We start from the raw sequence: 12,104 nt of genomic DNA on the forward strand, positions 1-12,104 counted from the left end.
TGGAAACTTCCCTTTCCCTCCCTCTCTCTCTCCCTCCCTCCCTCCCTCCCTCCCTCCCTCCCTCCCTCCCTCCCTCCCTCCCTCCCTCCCTTCCTTCCTTCCTTCCTTCCTTCCTTCCTTCCATTAATGTCTTTATGAAATTGGAAGCAGCACAATCCATCTTTTTATCTCTCCCCATAGCTTCCCTCAAGCTCTTTCCTTTTTCTAGAATGACTGCTTGCCCCCTCTCTCCTCTCATTTCAACCCAACTCTCATCCTCCACAGCTTAGCAGATACTGCCATCTATTTAAGATGATTAGCAAGTATGACCTCTGTTGTGGCTTCTTGTATTCCTTAATCTTTAAGAAGATGATATTTACTGTGTCCTATTCATTATATCCCTTAACTATAACTAACACAACCCCTAAACTTAAAAAAAAAGCAAGATACTTTCCTAACACCACTAAATGAGTAAGATAGACAGCATCAGAACACAATTTTAAATATTTTTCTTTAATCTGCTTCTATGAGATAGCCAAGAAAGTTTACTTTAGTGTATATATAGATATATTACCAAAAAAAAAAATTACAAAATGTTAGATCTGAATTACACAGAGCTGTCAAGTACAATGAGCCACTTGAATAATCATATCAAGCAGATTCCCAGAAGTTCTCTTCACCTTTGGTCTCCAGCTCACCATCACTAAGTGCTACGCTAGGGATGTGCCTCGGAAAATTCAATTGACCAAGTGTGTCCATTTGTCTGATTTGGTTTGCCTAATCAATATAAAACAGGTTTACTACAAAGTCCAAAACAGTTCTTGTCCATTCCTCTAAAAACCCTAGACTTTAATCTAGTTTTAGAGAATCAGCAACTTGAATTCTTCTTTATTTTCCAATCTTCATTTTGGTTTTGGAAGAGCTCCACCAAGTCGCCTAAAGGTGGATATTAATTTACTTGCAGGAACTGAGCTGTTTTTCCTTTAATTAAACACTGCCTTCTCAATTCCGTTATATGGGTTTCAAAAGAAAAAGACAAAACAAAAAGAAACTTGCCGAAGGCCTGCGAACTTTGATGAAGCATTTCAACTGATTTGTTAGAAAGTAATTTGTAGTACAACTGCTCTCTACCCTTAGAGCTCGCCTCCAGCGACATTCCCCAGCCTTTTTCTCCATTTTGAGGCACACTGTCTCTGTTATTGCTATTTCATGCTTTCTCCCAGTTGATACCCTTTCACTCCAGGCTCCTCCCCAGGTGTCCCCGAGGGACAGGCCAGGGGTGTGAAAGTAAACTTGGTCATCAGGCACACCCCCATGTCCATAGCAAACATGCGAAGGATTCACTAATAATAAAGCAAACACAATCAAAGATTTAAACATTGTGGAAATGTAGAAATATATTTTCCAGCCAACTCAAAATGACACATAAATTATCTGGCCCCTTATGAGGTTAAAAAAAAGAGAGAGACAGACAGTACCCTGCTTGAGAAATATAGATGTATATAGAAATATATACATATAGAAATATATTATATAGAAATATATAATATAGAAATATAGATGTATATTATATTATAAAAATATATGTATATGTATATTAGAAACTCCTACCAGGTATAAATCAATGTATCTCAAAAGTATAGATTTTCCTAAACAAAATTCAGAAATTGAATTTGGATTTTGTTGACCTAACCAGAAAAGGAAAAAAAAAAAAGCCTCTCCAAGTCTAAAAGAAACTTTACCTAAAGTGAGAACATTTCATGGATTAAGATATTCTTCTTTGTCCTCAGTAATTTACTGTTTATGTTCTTTCTCGAGAGTAAATTAAGAAAATAAGTCAAACACAATCCCCAACCTAGTATTCATCCTTGTTTCAAAAATGAAAAGTAAAATGCTGGATATAGATGTACAAGTGAGTGCATTTGGTTCAGAGTTGAAAGTCTGGATGTCAGAATGAAGATAGTGGCATCCCCTGAGAGTTTATAGGTTTCACTGGTCCCCAAAGGTGTGAAGGATGTCACAAAAATAGTATCCAAAGCTTGAAAACAGAGCCAGACTCGGGATATTCTCATATAAGATATAGTCTGTTCATCTATCCCCCATTCTTTTACAGACTTATTCAATGTAATACTTATTCAGTGCTTGTAATGTTCTAGACACTATCTGGGTTCTGGACACATGGCAAAGAACAAGAGAGACAAAGCCCCTGTCCTCCTGAACCTCATCCTCTAGTAGGGGAAGATAGGCAAGGGAGAAGGAAACAAATAGAAAAATGGTCTGGCAATTGGTGATAAGTACTAAGAGAATGGGAGCAGTTGCTGCTTTACATAGTTTAGTCAAAAAAGTTCTCTCACAGAAGACGACATTTAAGCAGAGACCTGAAGGGCGTAAATGAGTGAGTCATGTGGATAACTGTGAGCAGACTGTCCGAGGTAATAAAAAGTGCAAAGGCCCTGAGGTAAGTATGTTTGAGGTATGTCAAGGGGAGAAGAGAAGCTGGAACAGAGTATGAAGGGAAAATAGTATGAAATAAGGAACTTCAAAGATGAGTCAGTGTGCATCCTGTAATGGCCTGTCTGAATAAATGAATTTTGGACCTCAGTTGGATGAAATGGGAAGGTTTTAATGACTTTGAGCAAAGAAGTGACATGACCTTAAATTTTTAAAAGGTCATCTGTCTGTTCTGAATAGAATTGATTAAAATAGTAGTGGTCAAAGTGGTAATAAATAATCATGTACCTTGAAGATAGTTACCGGGATTCAATAAATAGATTAGCGCAGATTATGACAGGGGATGGGGACGGTGAAAGAAAAGAAGAAATCCTAGATGATTCCAAGATTCTTTTTTTTTTTTTTATAGAGGCATGTTTTTATTTATTTATTTATTTGTTTGTTGGTTTGTTTTTTTTGTTTATACATGCACTGGGTACAGTCAGAAGCGCGGGAGGGTGAGAGAATTCACCAGAGCCAGAGCGGGGAGCAGAGCAGGCAGAAGGACCGAAGTACACTGCTGAGGGGAGCAGCGGGCGGCAGGAGAGGTCTGTGCGCCATGTGGGACCCTCCTCTGGTGGCCGGGGAGCAGCCGGGGATCGAACCGGCGCCACAGAGGATGCGGGCAGCTTCGCAACCCAGCGCTCAACCGCTGCGCCACCAGGGAGGCCCTGATTCCAAGATTCTTGACCTGAGCTACTGGAGAGATAAAGTTGCCATGTGCTATGATGTAGTATACAGTGGGGTCAGAAGAGGCTCCTCCCTCCCTCCCTTCCCCCACCACTCCCTCACCTCCTCCCTCTCCATCTTTTCCCCCTCTCTTGTCACACTCTCTCAGTCACAATAAAGGAACTATTCAACAAATTTAAGCTATCTCTCCACAAATTCCTAAAAACCTACCACTCTTTATTAATGTTTCTCTCCTTTTTTCAGCTGGAGTTTTCTAACTCTTTCCCTCTTTTTAAAAATGGAAGTGAAATTCACCTAACAGAAAATTGACTATTTTGATGTGCACAATTGAGTGACATTGAGTCCATCAAAATATTGAACAAATCTAGTTCCAAATATTTTTATCACCCCAAAAAGAAACTCCATATTCATGAAGCAATCATTCCCATTTTCCCTCCGCATTGCCCCTAGCAACCTCTAAAATCTGCTTTCTGTCGCTACCAATTTACCTATCCTGAAAATGTTATGTAAGTGGAATCATACAACATGATCTTTGTGTTATGTCTGACTTCTTTTATTGAGCACAACATTTCCAAAGTCCACTCATGTTGTAGTAATATATTTTTTAAAAAGATTTATTTATTTATGCATACAAGAACTAGAGTACAGGCCAGAGGTGTGGGGCGTGAGAGGATTCACCAGAGACAGAGTGGGGAACAGAATAGGCAGAATGACCGAAGTACACTGCTGAGGGGAGCAGCGGGTGAGTCAGGAGAGGTCTGCTGCGACATGTGGGTTGCTCCCTCCTCGGCCTGGGGATCGAACCTATGCTGCAGAGGCTGCAGACAGCTTCATGGGTTGTGTTTTAACTCACTACACCACCAGGGAGGCCCTGTAGTATGTATTAATACTTCATTCCTTTTTATGATTAGATAACATTCCTTGTGGACATATACCACATTTTGTTTGCCCATCAGTTGCTGAATGTTTGGGTTAGATTTACATCTCAGCTGCTATGGACAGTACCACTACGAGCATTTTATACCAGTTTTTGTTTGAAACTTGTTTTCAATTCCCCTGGATATGTACCTAACGGTAGAATTTCTGGGTCATATGGTAATTCTCTTTAACGTTTTTGAGGACCTGGAAAACCATTCCTCACAGTGGTTTCCTATCACTTTCAGCATTCCTATAAGCTCATGTCTCTGCAGTGAAAAAAAATTCTGAACCCCATGCCCTCCTTTAGCTATTATCTTTCTCTCACCTCCTCTCAGGTCTTGGAAAAAGTTGTTTACAGGCATTTTAACATTCCTCCAAACTCAGTCCTTTGCCTTCCCTTTTCTTTTCTCTATATGCCATCAATTCTGGCATCTCTCCAGGTCCAGCTAGTGTGACCTTTTCAAAATGCAAATTTGATCTTGCCATCCTTGTTTCAAATAACCAGATGATTTCTATTGCTCTTAGGTAAGGTGAAAAATGTCTAAGTCACCTGACCCTTCATAGTCTCTCTCCACTTCCTTTCTGGCCATTCCTCTCACTAGACGCTGACATTCTAGGAACTCCACAATATACTCTCCTCTCCACGGAGGCCTTTGTTCTCACCATTTTCTCCTTCTTAACTAGACTTTTCTCTACCCCCATATCTTCCCTTGACAGTTTCTACTCAACATCTTTGTTCAATCAGTACTTCTGTGCAGCCATCACTGACCTCCAAGATTTGGTAAAACCCCATCAATTCCTGTAGCACTGTTGTCTTAGTTCAGGCTGCTATAACAAAACACCACAGACTGCTGTTTTAAACAACAAACATTTTCTTACAGTTCTAGAGGCTGGACCTTCCCATATACCCACCTTCAAAAACTGTCACCTTGGCGATCAGGCTAATTCAACATATCAGTTTTGAAGGGACACAAACGTTCAGTCCATAGCAACTGTAATAAATATAATTCTGTCCCTCCAGATTCATATGTTGAAGTCTGAATCTCCAGCAACTCAGAATGTCACTCTGTTTAGACATAAGGTCTTAAAGAAAAAAAATGAAGTGAGATCTAATAGATGGACCATAATTCAATGTGACTGGTGTCCTTATAAGAAGAGACTGGGAAGAAATATCACACAGAACAAGGAGCTGCTATATGGGTTCACACAGACAAGGCTGTCATGTGCAAGCAAAAGAGAGAGTTCTCAAAAGGAAAGTAGCCTAATCCTGTACTTCTTGTCATCAGAATTGTGAAAAAATTCATTTTTGTGGTTAAGCAACCTATCGTATATTGTTATGACGGCCCTAGCAAACTAATGTAATCATCCTCTTTTTTTTTTTTCCTATTCTCTTCCACACCATTCTAGATTATGACTTTGATCCTCAGTCACCCTGTGATCTAAGATGGTAGCTGGAAGAAAGGGCTCTATTTTTCTTTAAGTTGCATCTCCTAAAAGTCACACACAGCGCTTCCACTTCCCAGGCCAGATGTTCATCTCTTGGCTAACCCTTGATGCAAAACAGGTTGGGAAGTCTGGTTATGTGGCCAACAGCTGCCCCAAATAAGACCAAAATCCTGTTGCTAAGGAAGAATGAGAGACTAGAAACTGTATAGCAGCTGGTAGTCTCTGCCACAGTGGTTTAATGTCATACAACCCTGGGAAATTTAGAAATAAATATTGTAAATAATAAAGTAAACTAAACACATAACATTAATTTGAGAATTATATAAAGGAACAATCTACATATACTTGATATTTTTATACATTTAATGCAGAAGAGAATTTGGCCTATTGGGGTTTCCAATGGATTAGTTCTGTGATTCACTTTTAAATTATAAGATTAGATAGTTTATTAAACATTTTTCTTATTCCAGTGGCTTAAGAGAATCTTACTAAGTTTATAAATGGCATCATGGTACTTTGAAAGAGCTAAAATTTCCTGATACATAAGGTTTAATTAATTGGATATCCTAAGATTTACTTAAGTACTTAGATTTTACTTGTGAAGTAGATAATTTAAAATCTTAAAAAATCAAGTATTTTAAATTTATAAGTTCAAATTTAAATATTTAAGCAACTTTAATTACATTTAAAGATCTCCTTGAAAGTAGTTGCTGAGACATGCTACATTTTTAATAGAATAATAATATTTCTATGTTAGATATAAAAGTTTGAGAACAAATTAGGACAGACCCATAATATATCAAATATTAATTAAAAATACAAATGTCTCACAAATGTCCTTTCTATGCATAGATGCTGCCCTCAAGAAAAAACGAAGTTTTCCCCTAGAAAAACTTCATATTGACAGGCACACATGTATAAGAAACTTAAAATAATGAGTTCTAAGTACTTAGGGGCTTTTTTCTTTAAATAACGTGAGTTCATTGGAATCTTTGGAGCAAAAGGATGTCATGATTACATTTGTGTTTCACAAGATAATTCAGATGGCAGTGAAATGTCCTTTTCTATTTTTCTACCAGATGAATTTCTACTTAAGTCTTCAACCTCCATCTCCAGTTTCCCCTATTGCATGAAATACCAGTGGACACACAAGCCCCCAACAGCATCACGAACTTATTCTCAGCACACCATTGTGTTTTACTCATCCTATCTTACTCATCCTATCTTACTCATCCTATCTTATTTCATTTTATTGAGATCATCTATGTCCGCCTCCTTTAGTAAACCATAAGTCAATACTACCTTATTCACTTTTAGATTTTGTGTGCCTAACATGGAGCCAAATACATCATATTCATACAGTGCATCTTTCAAATGGATAGAACACAGCTGAAATGCCAGGCTTGGAACAGTCCAACCAAAGTAAGACATCAGGAGCCTCCCTGGTGGTTGCACCACCAGGAAGCAGCACTGTGAAGCTATCCACAGCCACCGCAGCACAAGTTCGATCAGGGAGGTCAGGGAGGTTGTGCTGGCACAAGTTTACAAAGTGAGAATAATCTTCATTAAGATGTGCTTTATAAGTTCAATTTTAAATATTTAAGCAACTTTAATTACATTTAAAGATCTCCTTGAAAGATCTTCACTGCAGCACAAGTTCGGCCAGGGAGGTGACCCACATGGCGCAGCAGACCTCTCCTGCCTCTCCCAATGCTCCCTTCAGCAGTGTATTTCACCAAAGTATAGACATCACATGACACCTGAGCCAAGAAAGAGGTGATCTCTCCTTCCCTCCCACTTTTCAACTTTTTGTTGCTAATAAATAAATAGCATGTAATAATTAGTAATTATTTGTGTCCAAGATACATCTAGCATGACAGAAAAAGGACTGGCTCTTCCAGCATTGCCTATCAACAGGTTTTCAAACATGCATTCACTTGCAAATGACTACACATTCCCAAGAAAGAAATGTGTTTGGGTTGGAAAAAGTCCCAGCAGGCCCATTGGGTGGGCATTTGATTCCTTGATAAAAAGCCAAGTCTTGCTGTCCGGAAAGGAGGAAATTAGAAAAGGGGCAAAGGACCATTTGCTTCAGGGCCGAAAATAATACCAATTTCGTCAAGAACTATGAGCAGCTAGATAGCTGAATTAAACAGTGAAGAAAAATTGCTGTCTATGAGTTTTTTTTAGCTATAAAATAATGTAGAAAATAACTTCCAAATGATTTCCTGGCCCACAACAATATTTTGAGCAAGAATATATTGAAAGGTAATTTACCAAGATGTTTTAGAGGACTTTAACATAGTAAAAGATATAATTCTTTCAGATCCAGGAGAGATAAATAAATATCATTCTAACAACAACAAAACTTTAACATACCTATTAATCCTGAGATTGTATTATGTGTGTGAGTTTTTTCCTTTATGTATGTGTGTATGTCTCTTCCTATCCCATCTCTCTCTTTTAATTATACTGTAAAAATCAAGCCAGCAGGAATCGCTTCTTAACATTTAATCATTATCTACCCTGGCTGTTGTAATTTTTTTTTTCTTTCCTTATTATGGAGAAATTTTTCTTTCTATTGCCTATACTTCTCTCCAGCACATTAATTATCTTTCCTGTGACAAGCCCCTAATCCATTTTTTCTGTGAAATCTGTAGTACTTAATGAAGATTATTCTCACTTTGTAAAGGCTTTCGAAGGGACTTTTCAGATCCTGTCTAAATGAGGGCCTCTTAAGTCATATGATGAGCCCAGATTGGAGCCCTGGTTTCTCAGATTTGATTAGCAGGTCCCGATGGCTTGCTACTACTTTGCTCAGCTCTGTGATTTTAGCAAGAAAAAAAGCAAAAAGAAAAACAAGAGTAGCTATCTGGATAATAGCAGGAACAAGTCAGAGAAGGGAACACTCACCTGCCATATGCACTATAACTGAATACAGTCATTAGCTACAGATGCCTGGTAATTTGAAATGGGGGCCTTTCTTCCTCTTATCCGAGGTAGACTCAGTGTTGAGACCAGTATGTATAAATGAGAGCCTAGTCATCTTCCAGTGGGGCTTAAAATTAGTGATTCTGGTATGTGGTTTTTCCTTCCTGTGTCTTCATGACCTTCCTGCCTTTTAAACAATCAGTACTTCGTGATTATGGTATGCTTAATTCTGCTTTCACTACCCCCCCTCAAGAAGAAAAAATACAGAACACATTAGATCCCAGTTCTGAGAAAACAAGGTCCAGGTCTAAAAAGCAGATGCCATTGTGATTGTCACTAAAGGAGCTTTGATGACTGCCTCCTGTCTTCTCCCACAGTTGGAGGGAAAGCCACAGTGTAGCCTTTTGCTGTAGGAAATATATATACCTTACCAGATGCCGAATAGATTTGGAATTTCCAGTATTCAAATATTCCCCCATATTAGTGACAAATGCACACCTAGGGGGTTTAAATCAGGGCTATACATCTGGCAATTATGAATTGCCTGTGGCTAGAATGGCAAAATCAAAGTCTGGAAAGAAAATATCATAATTCTGAAATAAATCTAAAGAATGGAAAATAAGAAGTGATGATTCTTCTCAGCAGCAGTGATTAAAGTGGCCTCTTCTACTCTTTGGAATCAAATGAGATGAGAGTAATAGCAACAATAGCAATTAACTTTTATTAAGTGTACGAATGACTTCTCTTCGTTAATTCTTTGAATTATAGCAAACCTATAACGAAGGTATTTTTATTAGTTTCCATGTTAAATGTATGTGAGAAATCAGTTATAAAATTGAGTTAATTTATCCAAAGTAATAGGTAATAGGGAAATAGAAAAAAAATCAGTCTCTAAGCTAGGATTTTGTTAAATCACTACTTCTTCTCTGTCCACTAGTGCCCTATCAGTCTGGCCCCAAACCCTCCCAGAACCCCAGGGGGAGCTTTACCCAAATTTTACAGGAGCCCAGGCTCAGATCCACCAGCCAACAAGCATGGAAAGGAACCTAACTACATGGCAAAATCTTTGTGATGTGGACAAGACGTGACCTAGAATATAAATATAGGAATACCACCTTCCATAAAAAGTCCATTTTAACCTGATGCCCAAGGCAATCAGATCCTGAAACATAGCCTGAAACCTTTTATTTTCTAGCCTTCATGCGTGCTTTTCCTCTGCCTAAAAAATTCTTTTTTTCCTTTTTCCGACACTACCCCAAACTTGCCTTCATTTGGAAACATATTTTCATTTCAAACTCGACTTAAAATTTGCTTCTTCCAACAAGCTTCCCCTAATCCTGGTGAGAAATTTCTGTTGTGGGCTCCTGTGTTCCTCCCCCTGTCCCTGGCCTTTGCTTATTAGAACATTTTTCATATTCTTGTTTTATTGCTCTTCTCCCTTCCTGGATTATAAATGCCGTGAAAATTGTAGAATTGCATCTGCCTATTCCCTAATATGTATTAGTCCTGTATACATAATTGTTGAATTATAAGTAAGTGGATAAATGAACAAATCTCTGGACAACATCCATTATTAAATTCTGAAATACGTTTTTCAGGTAAAAGATAGAAATATCCTTTTTCCAAAAACCCTAAAATGCAGGCTCAGTGGCTACCTGAGATTAGCTACTTGTTCTTTCTGGGTTACTATTAGTGATATAATTCCTTTTTTAAAAGACAAAAGTGCCAATACAATCTTTAGATTAATAATGGTGGAGTAGTCATTATGCTACCACTTCAGCTGATGAGTGCCTGCGATGGAGCTGATGAGTGCCTGAGCTGGAGGTGAGAAACAGGACTAGCCACTATCTAATCAAGCCCCAAACAGCACCTGTCTCGAGGTGTGATGGCGACCACCCTGCAATTCAGCATTATTATCTCCATTAGACAAAAGAGATTTTTCTTAAGTAGAAGACTTTAGTCTGTAATTTTTACTCTCACCACTGATTAATTTACCAATATCACCCCCTTTGCCCCAGATTTTTAAAAAGTTGAAGATCTATCGATGTGAATTTCTGCACATATATTTTACTATTTTTATTTGACAAAGATAACTAATTCATGATATGCCATTTCTAACAATCATTCTACCAATACTACTGATTAAGCTGTAATTTCTTTCAGAAATTAGTCAACTTGAATTAGCCAATTCAGTGCATATTTTTAATATAAAATGTTTGGTATATGTTTCTGGATTGATTAGGGCTTATTGTCTATGGAAATGCGTATTATATTTTTCCACATGACCCAAATACAGGACTTGAAAGTTTACAAAGTGGGATATTTAATAAAAAAACAAAAATGGGGGGTGAGTATCGATTACTAACATAAAATATATTAAATGCCCTCCAAAAAAAAAAAGATTCCCATATTCCTTTAAGGAGCCCACTAAATCCACTTAATTTTGTGAAGTAAAACAACTGAGGCACTGAGAAGTCAAAGTCATAATACATTTTTTTAAAAGATTTATTTATTTATGCATACAAGAAGTGCGGTACAGGCCAGATGTGTGGGGGGTGAAAGGATTCACCAGAGACAGAGTGGGGAACAGAACAGGCAGACTGACTGAAATCCACTGCTGAGTGGAGCAGCGGGTGAGACAGGAGAGGTCTGCTGCGCCATGTGGGTTTCTCCCTGGCAGGCCAGGAATTGAACCCGCTCTGCAGAGGCTGCGGACAGCTTCACAGCACAGTGCTTAATCTGCTACGCCACCAGGGGAGACCCAAAGTCATAATATATTTTAGTAATTTGACAATAATTTAAGTGTCTGTTCTTGACCACTGATGAAGTGATACTCACTTGGAAGAAAAAAGAGCAAGGACCTAAAAAATAAACTGAACTGTGAAGTACAGTTTTCTACATAGATCCAAGGAAAGGTATTGGGCTGTAAAGTCTTCACAGACTCTTGTCTCTCATCCACATCTCTTTCAAGAGTCTCCTTCTATGTCCCCCAAGACCCTGGTGCAAGTCCCAGGCTGAAAAGCAAGCACAGATTCTTCTCCACATTCTCTCTGCTCCACATGCCTCCTCCAAGTCCTCCTCTCTTTCCACTTCTTCTCTCCAGTCCTTTTCCCAGTCTTTTCTAGCTTCATCCCCTTGCCAAGCTCCACACTTCCTTAGGGTGAGGCAGGAAGTCTGGAAGGTCCCCTTTCTGTGGATATCACACTGTTACAGTGACACTTCTCCCATGCTTGATTACCACTGTGTTCCCAGACCCAACCATTAAGTCTGGTATGTGGCTATTGATAAATAAACATTTAGTGAATGAATGAATTAATTAATTTAGGAAATTAATTTGAAGGACACTCTTATTTATTAATATTTGAAGTAGTAAAACTTTTAAGGTAGCATAAAATGAGACACACATATGTTACTTCTTGTTATTACTACAACAAGAAAAAGAAAATAGGGCCTCCCTGGTGGCGCAGGCAGTTGAGCTCCATACCGTGAAGCTGTCCACAGCCTCTGCAGCATGGGTTCAATCCCTGCCGGCTGGCGAGAATCCCACATGGCAAAGCAGACCTCTCCTGTCGCACCTGCTGCTCCCCTCAGCAGTGCTTTCGGTCCGTCTGCCTGTTCTGGTCCCCGCTCTGTCTCCGGTGAATCCTCTC

General features: G+C 38.7%; 1 pseudogene across 1 annotated transcript in view; it reads right to left on the reverse strand.

Annotated features, from left to right (window-relative positions):
* The window catches only part of LOC311168867 (peptidyl-prolyl cis-trans isomerase D-like), a 37,560-nt pseudogene extending 36,405 nt beyond the window's left edge, over positions 1–1,155 (reverse strand). The window contains exons 1-2 of the transcript in view: positions 1,036–1,155; positions 660–756 (exon numbers count right to left, since the gene is read on the reverse strand). The product of the transcript in view is annotated as a peptidyl-prolyl cis-trans isomerase D-like (transcript). The remainder of the gene's footprint in view (positions 1–659; positions 757–1,035) is intronic.
* Between the last annotated feature and the right edge of the window lie 10,949 nt (positions 1,156–12,104).

This window comes from Talpa europaea, assembly GCF_964194135.1.
Source record: "Talpa europaea genome assembly, chromosome: 3".
Classification (NCBI taxonomy): domain Eukaryota; kingdom Metazoa; phylum Chordata; class Mammalia; order Eulipotyphla; family Talpidae; genus Talpa; species Talpa europaea.